Source organism: Ciconia boyciana, chromosome 11 (genome assembly GCF_034638445.1).
Source record: "Ciconia boyciana chromosome 11, ASM3463844v1, whole genome shotgun sequence".
NCBI classification, from domain to species: Eukaryota; Metazoa; Chordata; class Aves; order Ciconiiformes; family Ciconiidae; genus Ciconia; species Ciconia boyciana.
The window spans coordinates 3,956,141-3,968,620 of NC_132944.1; the positions used below are offsets into that span (position 1 = coordinate 3,956,141).

Genomic DNA, 12,480 nt, shown 5'->3' on the forward strand with positions numbered 1-12,480 from the left:
TTTTTTTTTCCCTTCGGTTTTACAAGTATGTCAGAACTAAGCTACGAGGGACTACTTCTTGCTGGCCATTTCCTGAAGGTCTTTTTTTATTTGGTGTGTTTTGGCCACCAGAGTCCAAAGCCATTCTTCAATTCTGGGTAAGTCAACGAAAATCACTACAAGCAAAATTATGTACAAGCTTTCTTCACAACACAGGGAAGAAAATTCTCAACATCATTAGAGACAGGCAATAGAGCTGCCTGGTGTTCCAGACCTGCTACAAAATTCCAAGGGGTCAAATCTCAACAAAATGCTACAGCAAGCACTAAGCAAAAGCTCTGTGGAATAAGGATATCTAAGACAGGACTTGCCTAACAGCAGAAAACTGGTTATGAAGGTTATAACAGACAACTGCAGAGAAGAAAACAGGCTCTCCCACCTCTAACTTTAGTGCTGCTGCTCCTTAGCACTTACACCAGAACGAGCTGAGCATTACATGTTAGCCTCAAGTTTCGCTTAGCTTTGTAGAATTACAAGCAATAGCACAAGGACCAAGCCTTCTGATTTACTCAGGTTTGTCAAATAGCAGCAACAAATGCAAACGCATGAAGCAATACTTCAACTTACAGTTGACATGCTGCTTGGTAGCGCTGAAATTCCAAAACATTTACTTCAATGAAACCCAGACCACTACAAGAACTTGCTAGCTCAGTGCTTGAACCCATATGAAAAAATGTGCCCCAAAATGAAACCTACAGACAAATTCCACCATTCATACTTTTTGAATTAATGACAGATCATTCTCCCCACTAATAAACCCAGATTACCAAATAAGACAATAAATCCATTGGGAAACCCACAACCTGGTACATAGGTGACACAGCAGCTGGAAATCACGAATTGACAAGGAACACATGGACATGGCCTGGATGTATTCTCAAAAAGGTAATAACCAGCCTTAGCACAGTCAGTTACAGTACATGCAACTTGTACAAGAGTTTTCATCATCATACCTCAAAGCACTCAACGAAGCACTAATTAGGCCATGACACTTCTCAGTAATTTGATCACAGCCCCAAGATCACAGTGCCGGAAACAATGGAAATGATAAAAGAATTCAGCTTGAAAGCTTATTTCCTACAAGCCAGCTGACTTGAGAAGAGGACTAAGGATCTGCACATTTTACTTAGATCAAGCTCAGCCTTCGCAATTTAGTGATAACTGCAAAGGTTTTGGCAACCGGCCCAGCTGTCAAGTCCCTATAATCTAATAAATGAAATACATGTTTAAGGTTTAGTCTGTAACTGTGACCGGGCTATGGAAGCTGCTCACGTATCACAGACTCCATGCGTAAATCACAGTATCACTTTTGGCCCGTTTCTACCAACTGAAGCACTGTATGCACAAACCAGTGTCCAGTAACCACAGGGCACAAATTCATACACACTCTTATCAATATTACAAGATAAGTTTATTATGTCAGAATTCGGAATAAAAAATTACTGATCAGAACTAATATGTAACAGTCACTACAGGTCAGTTTTTTCAAGTTACAGAACAGAATTTTAAACAGATTGACTTAAAAGACAAACTACATTTAAAATCTATCTACAGCTCACCCTCAGCTGATCAAAAAGCAAAGAATTCTGTGTTCAAGAAAAGCATAATCAGTTTATAGACCGAGATATGAATAATTCCATATACTTACAGCAAAAAAAAAGTACATTACTATAAGCAATCTAGGTATTTTAAATCAGAAAAAATCAAGGACAACTCATTACTTTGAACACAGACTGACTGAAAACATCACAAATGATGTTACAGAAATTATTATACAAATGCATCTAATAAAACAACACTTTTGGACAAGACTCCAAATTTACATACAGATTAGTAAACACATGGGGTTTTTTGTTTTCTTGTTTCTCTATCCATTTTCTGCTGACCAAAAGTGTTAAAGTTTAAGACAATGCACCACTGGGGAACCTTTTTTTTTTTTTAGTACACTCACTTTTTCTAAAAGGTAACAACATTCAATAGGAAAGGAGTCAAAGTTTGTAGAATGTATTACAGCAGTCTCAAACTTATGCTGGGCTTCTTATCTAGAAGAAAAAAAATAAACAAGCATTAAAACCATAAAAGCAAGTTAGAACGTGGGGTTTTGCATATTAAGATTTAAAAACCTAATATTTAATTTTTCAATAAAAATGCCACTATAAATGAAGTGAACCAGTATTTCAGAAGTGTGTTGGACTTAACATAAATCACATACAGGTAGCTGACTAAAACAAAGTAGATTTCAAGATATTACTCATTTTGTTGGCTGAGAAATGGAAAAGATAAAGAAACAGCATGAATGAAAAGCACACAAAAGGCCTCCTAATTTCAAGGGGTTTACGATCAGTCTCTTATCCTTGTTCCAGTCACCTTCCCCGCAAACTAGTCTATGTAAGAGACCTATGCACAAACTTCCCTCCGTAGACTAGGAGAAGCCTCCTTTCTTCACCTAGAGATGCCTTCCCAAAGTTAAACAATGCGCTATTTTACATACACACAGAACTAGGCTCCCCACTTCTGACTTTTTAGGTACTGAGCTTTGAGGCAAGGCAATTTCTGGGGGAACAATATTTAAAACTCTTCATCTGATAATCAAAAGCGTCTGTTTCTAGAACAGATGGAAACAACCAAGTTTAAAATAAAAGGAAGGATGGATGGGAACAGAATGCTAAGCTACAGAACAAACGTTGCTTCCGAAAATCTTTTGCTAATGTCTTATACAGGGAATAAAAGTGCAACACCAATCAAAGACCTGAGAATGGATGGGAAAAAAACCAAACCAATCATGCACACCTATCTTTAAAACCTCTTTTTAAACTGAATAATCTCATCCTACTCTAACTAGCACTTTATGTAAGCCACCAAATAGTTGGAAATGCAAGAATAAACCTAGTAAAAAAAAAAAAAAATACTGAGCAATCAGTTTTCTTCTCCAAAAGGAGATAAAGCTGCCACCCTCATGGCCAGTCTCCCTAACACTGCAATTTATAAGTGTTACGACTTCAGGGAAGAATTTAAAACATGATTTTCTTCACAAAAGTTTTGGTTTTGATGGTAACATAGAAAATTTATATTTACAGCTTATTCATAGCAGACTGATAATGGCCTGATTATTCCACCGTTCTATTTGATGAGTCACGAAACTGAGGAGTTACAGACTTTTCTTACTGAAAAATATGCCCCAAAGCGAGCAGATCAGAAAACTACAGTGGGAAACTAGGAAGTGACAGTTTCTAATTTCTAAACAGCTAAATGAAGTCTGCTCAAGCTGAGCCTGATACCTGAGGATGGGTAAGGGAAAGCGTACCAAGGTTAATTCATCTCAACATATCACTCAAGATGAAACGCTACCCAAGATGGACTATAGCTCATCTGTCCCCCAGCAAGGAGTGTTTCTTTTTATGCTGAAAAGCCAATTAAAAGATTGCTAAAACAGTAAGCAGACTCATAAATCAACACTATATTTAGACACAAATATATTTCATACTATGCAAGAACTCAGGTTTACACTATATCTTATGATCTCTTAAGCAGATTTTTCTGTTGTCTTCACACTACCTTGATTAAAAGTGTAAATTTGTCATTGTGCAAAAAACCTAGGTTATTTTGAAATAACTTTGAACCGTGTATTTAAAAAAAAATCAGAAACTAATGTCAGTTGAGTTAGCAAACGCTGCTGTTACGTGCCAACTAAATTCTGCTATTACCTGACAGTCACTTCCTAAGCATGTCACCAACAAAAATGAAAAAATATGCTTTCTTCAGTTTCCAGAAGGCTCCTGGGGGGGATGGTGGAGCCAACATTTGCTGAAGATAGAAACATCAAAGCCATCACAGCTACACTAATCAAAAGTGTGCCTCCCTCAAAAATTTCCCCTCTATTAGAAGGATGCTGAAGTGGAATGCTTAAAACATATTACACGTTGCAAGGCATCTTACATTTTTCATTCAACTAATTAATGAAATTAAGCCTTGGTGGGTACTAAACTCTGCAATAAGAAAATTGGTTAACCTTTAATAAGTACCTATTTTAAGTCATCACTAAATTCCAGAAAAAACAAAGAATTAGTATAGCACTCAGCAAAGTCTAAGTGTGCTGGTTTTGGCTGGGGTAGAGTTAATTTTCTTCATAATAGCTAGGATGGGGCTGTGTGTTGGATTTGTGCTGGAAACAGTGCTGATAATACAGAGATGTTTTCATTATTGCTGAGCAGTGCTTACACAGAGCCAAGGCCTTTGCTGCCTCTCACCCCACCAGCCAGTGGGCTGGGGGGGCACAAGGAGCTGGGAGGGGACACGGCTGGGACAGCTGACCCCAACTGACCAAAGGGACATCCCACACCACATGGCGTCATGCTCAGCATATCAACTAGGGGGAAGAAGAAGGAAGGGGGGGATGTTCAGAGTGATGGCGTTCGTCTTCCCAAGTCACCGTTACGCGTGATGGAGCTCTGCTTTCCTGGAGATGGCTGAACACCTGCCTGCCCGTGGCAAGGAGTGAAGGAATCCCTTGTTTTGCTTTGCTTGCATGCGCGGCTTTTGCTTTACCTCTTAAACTGCCTTTATCTCAACCCCGGAGTTTTCTCACTTACCCTTCCGATTCTCTCCCCCATCCCACCAGGGGAGAGTGAGCGAGCGGCTGGGTGGGGCTGAGCTGCCGGCTGGGGTTAAACCACACCACCGACAGTAAAATACCTTATACATCAACATAACGTTATACATACAAAACACATTAGCTCTAACGCCTGAAAAGGTGCCCATAACGTCAAGACCCAGCAGTGGAGCAGCCAGCCCGGGCGCTTCCCCGTTTTAACACGCTCCAGAGCCCCGGGCGGTGACAGGGCAGGCACCAGCCAGGCCACAACCCGCGCCGGGCGACCCGCCGCTGAGCGGCGCGGGAGGAGAGCGGGGCAGGCAGCCAGCGGGACCGGCACCCAGCGTACGAGCCGCGGGTTTTCTGTGACACCCTAAAAGGCACCGCCCGGCACCGGCTCCCGCACGAAGCACCCCCGAAAACCCCGCAACATCCCTGGGGTCCCGGCGCCGGCGCCGCCCCTCCCTCAGGCCTCTGAGCCGACCCCCGCCTCACTGACACTGACACTCCCCCTCGGCCGGCGGGGGACGGAGAGAGGATGCGGGGGGGCTCGGGAGAGCGGCCCCGAGAGCCAGGCCGGGCCCCGCCGCCGCTCACCTCAGCTCCGCCCGTCCCGCAATGATGCAACCGCGCCCGGGAAAGCATGACAGGAAGCACCGGCGGGCACACCCGGCAGCGGCGGCCAGTCAGCGCGCGGCACACTTGGGGGAGCAACAAGGCGGCCTCCCATTGGATGCGCCGCTCTCCTGGAAACGCCAGGTCACGGCGGCGCGGGGCAGCCCGGGAAACGCTCCCCGCCCTCCCGCCCTGCGCCTTCTCATTGGCCAGGGCGGGCCGGGGCGGGGCCTCCCCGGGGAGGGGCGGGGGGGGGCGCCGCAGCTCCCGCTGCGCGGGCGCGGGGGGCGAGCGGCCGGGTGTCACGGCGGGGAAGCGCGCCCCGGGGCAGTGGCTTACCTGGCTTTCCCAGGCGAAAAGTGGCTTTTGAAAACGTCCCTTGGTTGCCATGGCTGCGTTTGCGCACAGGGAGCGCAGGGCCGTCGGCCGCGGCGGCTACCGGCTGAGGGAAACCTCCGTGTGGAGACCCACCGCCGTGAGCTGCTGTGGTATTTCTGGGCTTGGAACGCAGAAAGTGGAAACATTTTCCCTCGGCCACAGGATTTCCCCTCGCACACACAAAAAATAAAACCCTCTAAAATCCTAAGAGTGAAATAGACTTGAACTTGGAGATCAGGATGTGGAGCAGTGAGCCCCGAGCCTAAACCCGCTGCTTGGAGCGAAATCCCAGGTCGGAGCTTTGCGGGCTTCTTCCAATAACTGGGTACCAAGTGCCTCTCCAGAGACTACCAAACACGCATCTCAGAAGCTCGAACTTACCTCCATTAAAAGAATACTCTTAAATACGTTGAGATACCAATTCTTGAGACTGTAAATACAACATAAGTCCCCTCTCCTACTGCTGCACTCCAACTAGAACAAAGCGTGTAAATGGGTTCCCATATGCCAAAGGAAACTTAAGAATTTGGAAAAGTATTCTTACTGGCTGCCAACCACAGCGTTGTGAAATTACAAAACATTTCCTTCCACCTATAGGAAGCGCTGAAAACAGCTGTGGAAAGGCTCTGGACAGTGAAAATGGAAGGGAATCCAGGGAAAGCATGAACAGAGAAAGACACTCCGTGCAGACCGGGCATCTGCACGCCCGCACCCCCAACCAAAACAGATGGTGGGGAATGAAGTTCAGATCAATAATGGTCTGAACAGTCCAACTGCCCCAGCTGCCTCCATGTAATGATTTTCAATTACTCTTTCAAACTTTGACACTAAACAAATGTAGGTCATCAATAAAAGCTAGCTTTTGATTTTGATTTTCAGGACTAGGTACAAGATCAACTCACTGGGCCGTACAGGTCAGTGTCTCAGTCTGCGGACAAGGGACACATCCACATGCAAAGCACATCACATCAAACGGAATCCTCACCTGCACAAAGAAGCACAAGGCTATTTTCTACACAGACTTTTGTACGTCACTCTAGAATAGCTAAAAGAGGAACTCAGTCTGCATCAAACTCAGAGAAACAACACAGAAAACGTGAACTGAGGCCAGAGTAAGCAGGACTGACCAACGGGACAGGGAGAGACTGGGTGCGTGCGCTTGCCAGGAGAGAGTCTCCAGTATAAACACGATGCAGAGATTCCTGCCTGTGTGGATCCAGGATGTTCTGTATCCAGGAGGGAAGTTTGAAGTGGCAGGAATCTGTTTCACCTATATTGCTTTCTAACACATGTAAAAGCTACAAAAAGGCCTATGACAACTCAGAGCTAAAGGGAAGAGGACTTGGATTTGACTACCTGATGCAGCGTTCCTTCAACTGAGTGTTTTATTTTGTCAAGGTTTGGAGTTTCTGTTGGTTTTTTTTAAAGACAATCTAGTAAGTGTGATTCAAGATTGAAGACGGATATTGAGATACAATCTTGTGAGACAAGACTGAAGAGAGGAATCAAATGCAGAATGACTAATTCAGAGATTTTGCTCATCTTACCATTATGGACCTTTTCTATACCCAGAAAGCTTTCTTCACTATGCAGACAGATGGATATTACTTTCAGGAAGCCTTTAATTTAATTTAACAGTGGCTTCTGTTAATTTAGTTCGAACTTTTTCCCCCCCCAAGTACTGTAAGCTTAGTTAAAAAAAACCCAAACAGGTTCAGACCACTTCATGAGCTATTTCTTTATACACTTTAAATATACACTATCAAATCTGAGAGCACTGCAGCCTCCCCCTGCTTTCACATTCCTTCAGATTACAGAGGTTGCATTTTTTTTTAGACAACTATAACTTGCGCTTGCGCCAGTGCCAACTCCTTCAATTTTGGACGTTAGTTTGTAAAACATATAGGTGATAAGGCCAGTTGACTTTAAAATGGAATACCGTATGATTTCTGAATGGAATTTAAAACAAATACCGCTTAAAAATAGGTATTCTTAAGCAATGAAATACAGACAATGTTGACAAATTTCTTGTTGACAATGTTGATTCTGCCATTAGCACACATCCAGATTTTCACCTTGTTCTCCCCTGTATATTTTGTACTTCTTTACCCTTCACTAGTAAATAATAAAAAAACATTATCTACATGAAAGTCTACTGTCCTTATTCATGCACAGCCTTCGTTTGAAATCATTTGGGCCACAACTCGTTTTTCATAAACAAACTGACGATAAAGCAGGGGTGACTAGGGAAGTCACTGTCATACTTAGTAGTGCAATAGTTACACACAGAGCCAAAAAAACCCGGATTTGAAAACCGAGGGAAATTTGTAGCAGAGAGATCAAGGCCCAGCATGAGTAACTGGGACAGTCCCCAAACTGTAAGAATGACTGTCTCTGCTCTCATTTTTCACAAAGTACTGTTCAAAAAGCACCGATTCATCTGGAAAGGTTAAAGGGAAGAAACAAAACCCCAGAAAGCCTCAAGAGGGGACTGCCCTCCCTCTGCCCCCTCCCCTCTAGCTAAATGCCAGCCCAAACCTCCTCACGCCCCGACGGCTCTCCCCGGCTCAGGCCGTGCCTGGGCCTCGGCCAGGCCTCAGCGCCGCCCGCCCCGCCCCGCGCCTCATGGCGGCGGCTGCCGCGGGGGGGGACCGGGCCTCGCCGCCCCTCCGTCGGGGTTGTGCCGGTCATCGTTGCCGCTCAAGCCATGGGCACCACCGCTGCCCCCCCGCCGGAGCGGGACAGACTGGAGAGAAACCCCACCGGAGCGCCTGTCCTCTCCGGCCCCGAGGCGTGAGGCGGCCCACGGGGCCTCTCCTCGCCGTCACGGCGGTGGAGGACTCCCCTCCCCGCGCCTTGAGGGGGGACGGCGCGGTCACCCCTCGCTCAGGCACCGGCACCATTTTGTGGCCTGTGAGCGGGAAGATCACCGTCCCCCGGGGCTGGCGCCGGCCCCAGTCCGGAGTTACGGGGGAAGCGGGGCAGGAGGCGGCGGCACACCGCGCCGCGGTTTCCTAGCGCTTCGTCACGGGCCCCAGGCCGCTGCCAGCGGCGCCAGGCGCTCGGCGCTGACGGCTCGGGGCGCCCCCTTCTCCCCCACAGCCCCGCCGAGCACCGGCTCTCCCCGGAGCCATTACCCCCGCCCAACTCCAGCGCCGCTCCATGCCTCACGGGCGGCTTACGCAGTTTACGTACTGCCACTGCAACGGAGAGGAGGGCAACCGCACTTGCGCTGGGAACTGAGCGCAAAAGGCGTTCGTGAATAGGGGAGGAACAAAATAATGCTCCCGGAACGCTGAGCCAAACCAAAACGCGCCGGACGGGGGGAAAGATCCCGGGATTAAGCCGGGACACAGGAGCGCGCGGCCCGGCGCGGCCCGTCGTGGCGCAGAGCGCCCGCGCTCACCGGGCACGGAGGGCCAGGCTTGGCGAGGACAGGCGTGCGCAGGAGCGGCTGTCCTCCCCCCCGCGGCGCGGCGGCAGTTGGACTGCGCCGGGCGGTATAAGGTGGGGGTGTGTGGGGGCGCGCCGCCAGTCGGCGTGGGGCGGCGGGCGGTGCCGGTGGTGTGCAGTCCCCGCGGCTCAGCGCCTTCCCCGCACCCTCCCCTCCCTCGCTCCTCTCCCGGCCTCCTGGGCCTTGCCCCGGCCCGCCGTCCCCTGGCGGAGCGCCGACGGCCCGGTAGCGGCCGGCTGGGGAGTAGGCGAGATCATCTCTCCGAGGCGGCGGCTTGGAGCCGGTCAAGCTGCCCCCCAGCCCGCAGCCCTTCAGCCAGGCTATGCGCTGTAAAGGGGCTCCGCTCAAGAAAAAAACGGAGCGGATCGTGAAAAGGTAGAGGCGCCCGGGGAGGCCCCCGCGAGCGGGGACGCCGCAGGGCTCTTGGGAACCGGCAGCTCAGCCCAGGGGACAGGGGGAGAAGGCGCACCGGGGAGGTCGACGGCGCTGGACTTGCTCGGCGGGGGTGTCCCAGCAGCTCTCCCGGCGGCGAGGAGCATGTGAGAGCGACGGGCCGCGATGCTGCGACGCGCGGAGCTGATCGTGTGCGGCGGCGGAGCGCGGCGCCCCCCCTGGGAGCCCGCCCGCGGCGAAGGGGTGCCGGGAGGCGCCTTCCCGCCGCCGCTGAAGGGCGGCGAGCCGCGGCGGGGCGGCAGCCGGTCGCGCTGGCCCCCCGGGCGGCGCGGGAGACACCCCGGCGTCTCGCGGAAGCTGCTGGGCAGCCGCACGCACAGCCACTACCAGCACTCCCAGCAGCAGCAGCAGCAGCAGCACTGCCGCGCCTTCCGCCGCTGCCACCGGCCCGCGCGGGCGCGGGTGTTGCTCTCCCTGCGGCCCGTCAATGTTCTGGGCCGGCGGGCGCCGGGCATGCGGGCGCCGCGCAACACCAACCAGTTCCTGATGCGGGAGAAGTACCAGCTCATGCACCTGCGCTCGGACTCGGTGGGCACCGAGAGCGGCGGGTCGGACTGCGAGATGGACCCGCTGGACATGGACTCCTACCTGGGGGTGCTGGAGAACGCCCGCGGGGCGCTGATGGAGTGCGCCGGGGAGGCCGGGCCCGCCGCCCGCTCGCCGCCCGCCCCGCGCGGTGCCGGGGGCGGTGCGGCCGCGGACCCCCCGCAGGAGGAGAGCCAGCAGTACTTCCCCTCCGAGGACGATGTGATCGAGAGCGAGCTCTTCATGGAGAGGGACTTCGACGAGTTCTGCAGCAGGATCGCCTGAGCCCCCGCGGACGGGCGCTGGCGCGGACGCGCAGCCCCGGCTTTCCCTGCTCGCTTCGGGGGGCGAGAAGTCTGCTGGCCGCGAAGCCTTTCCGCCGGGGGGGGTGGGAGAGGTTTATTTATTTCTCAGCCACCCCTTTGCGTTTTTGTCAGGGGGGGTTGGCTAATTTTATAAACGCCTGTGTGTGTAAGCAGGGGGGCACCCCCCGCACCTCCCTTGTAAATAAAGCGAACTTTTCTGAAGGCGAGCTGGGAGCGGACCGCGCTTTGTTCGGGGCACCTCGGCGGGGGGGTAGGGGGCTGCCGGGGCAACCGCTGCCCCCGGGGCGCTGGCGGGGCTGGGACGGAGGGAGGGAGGGCACAGCGAGTGCCCGCGGGCGGCGGGGACAGCGCGCCCACGGGGCGGGGGGGGGGCACGGCGGCCCGGCCTCCGCCATCGCGGGGGGGGGGGGGGCTTCTCAGAGCGACTCCCGCCTGTGTATGTCCAAAATCAGCGCAGAAAAGTTTCACGCGTTCCTGGCTGTCGCCCCTCTTCCTCGTTTCCTACGGAAAAGTCGTTTAATTATCGCTGCAAGCGGAGGCCAGCCAAGGAGGAAAGCCAACTGAGGAAAAACGGCCCTTTACGCACCACCCTGCGGGGAGCGGCGGCCGCCAGTGTTTTCAAGGGGGTGGGGAGGGGGCGGGAAGAAGCTGGAGAGAAACGGCAGCATGAAAACAAACAAGGCCGAGTGGTGCCGGAGCCCGGGCTCCGGGGGGTGGCAGAGCCCGGCCGGGCCTCGCCGGCGCGGCTCCGCGCCCGGGAGAAGCTGGGTGCCTGCACCGCGGTGAAGGTAAACCCCCAAGCCCTCGATTCGGCGGCCGTTTACCGTCCCCCTCCTTTTAAGGAGTGCAATCAAAGCCGAGTGGCACTTTGGACAGGAGCTGCTGGTTGCACCGCTGTGCCATTTTTCTACTGTAATCGGAGCGTTTTCACGGCTGCCTTGTACTTATGACAACAGGGCTTTACTCCTGTTTTACCGACTGCAGCAGAGAGAGAAATGTCTGGAAAGAGATTTAAAGGGCTTCTGCGCACCAAAAAATGCAGATGCCTACCAGCTGAACCAAGTTCTCCAGAGATACTTAGGGTTAAGTTTTCTGTTTTATACCTACCATGAAGGGAGCAGAAAAGGTAAACATGAACCTCACCAAAGCCCTAAATAGGGAATGAGGAGGCGTCAATTCAAGCTAGCAGGAGATTGGCTTGAAACAGTTAAAAGTTACTTTACCCAACAGGTAACACATTCCTGGAACTTGTTGCCACAGGAGAAGGTAGGGGCAAAGTGTATCAACTCCTCTGGAACAGGATTAGACAAATCAGCGATGACATGTCCACAAGCAGACCGAGCACCAATGGTGTATGTTGGGGGAGTAAGAATACAGAGGGGACTGTGGAAGCAGCTGCTCGCTGTCCCCACACAGCCCAGCCTGTGCCTGCCGGCACTGCTGGAGACAGAGCACAGGGCCGGAGGAACCATCAGGGCCTTTCTTACCCTCTTAACCCTAGTTACAGCATGACTATAGCACCCTTGGAGCTGCACAATCATCTTTGAATCATTTTTCAATGTGCCTCCTTTTCCCTTCAGCTCCGAGGACTGCAGCATGCCTTGTGCTTTACCACCACGTAAAGATGTGGTGTGTGCTGTTTGTAGAGTTGGGAAAGTTAGCTACCCCCCCTCAAGTGCATGCCTGTGAAATCAGAGTACATCCGTGCTCGTACGCCAGAAGAACAAATGTAAGGTGTGATGTTGATTTGCAGGTAATGCCCTTTGCAATTACAGACACAGAGACAGCAGTTAATCGACATCTTTAGAAAGGAAACCATATTTTAAGGCAAAATATTTGAGATTTCTAGTACAATGCTGCAATCCTATGAAATATGATGTCCAAAGATACCATTTTCTTCACCTTTCCTAAGACGCAAAGCTGCTGAACACATTAAGACTAACATCATGTTTATTGTAATTGGAAACAGCCAGATGGTCTACACATACAAACTTCAGGCAATATAGTCAATTTGTTAGATGCAAAACATAGCTCTTACTGGCAACAGCAGGGTCGTATTAGAAGCATGCCTATATTGGGAACTTTACTCAATGGGAAGC

At 51.1% G+C, this 12,480-nt stretch overlaps 1 protein-coding gene and 1 non-coding gene across 2 annotated transcripts in view; both read right to left on the bottom strand.

The window, feature by feature from the left end:
• The window catches only part of IARS1 (isoleucyl-tRNA synthetase 1), a 111,633-nt gene extending 106,289 nt beyond the window's left edge, over window positions 1–5,344 (bottom strand). Inside the window, exons 1-2 of the mRNA XM_072875570.1 lie at window positions 5,228–5,344; window positions 1,991–2,081 (exon numbers count right to left, since the gene is read on the bottom strand). The gene's annotated coding sequence lies outside the window, so the exon portion shown is untranslated. The remainder of the gene's footprint in view (window positions 1–1,990; window positions 2,082–5,227) is intronic.
• LOC140658306 (small nucleolar RNA SNORA84) lies at window positions 1,276–1,410 on the bottom strand. Its single transcript, XR_012044683.1, has one exon. It is a non-coding gene; the product is annotated as a small nucleolar RNA SNORA84 (small nucleolar RNA).
• Window positions 5,345–12,480: the final 7,136 nt, after the last annotated feature.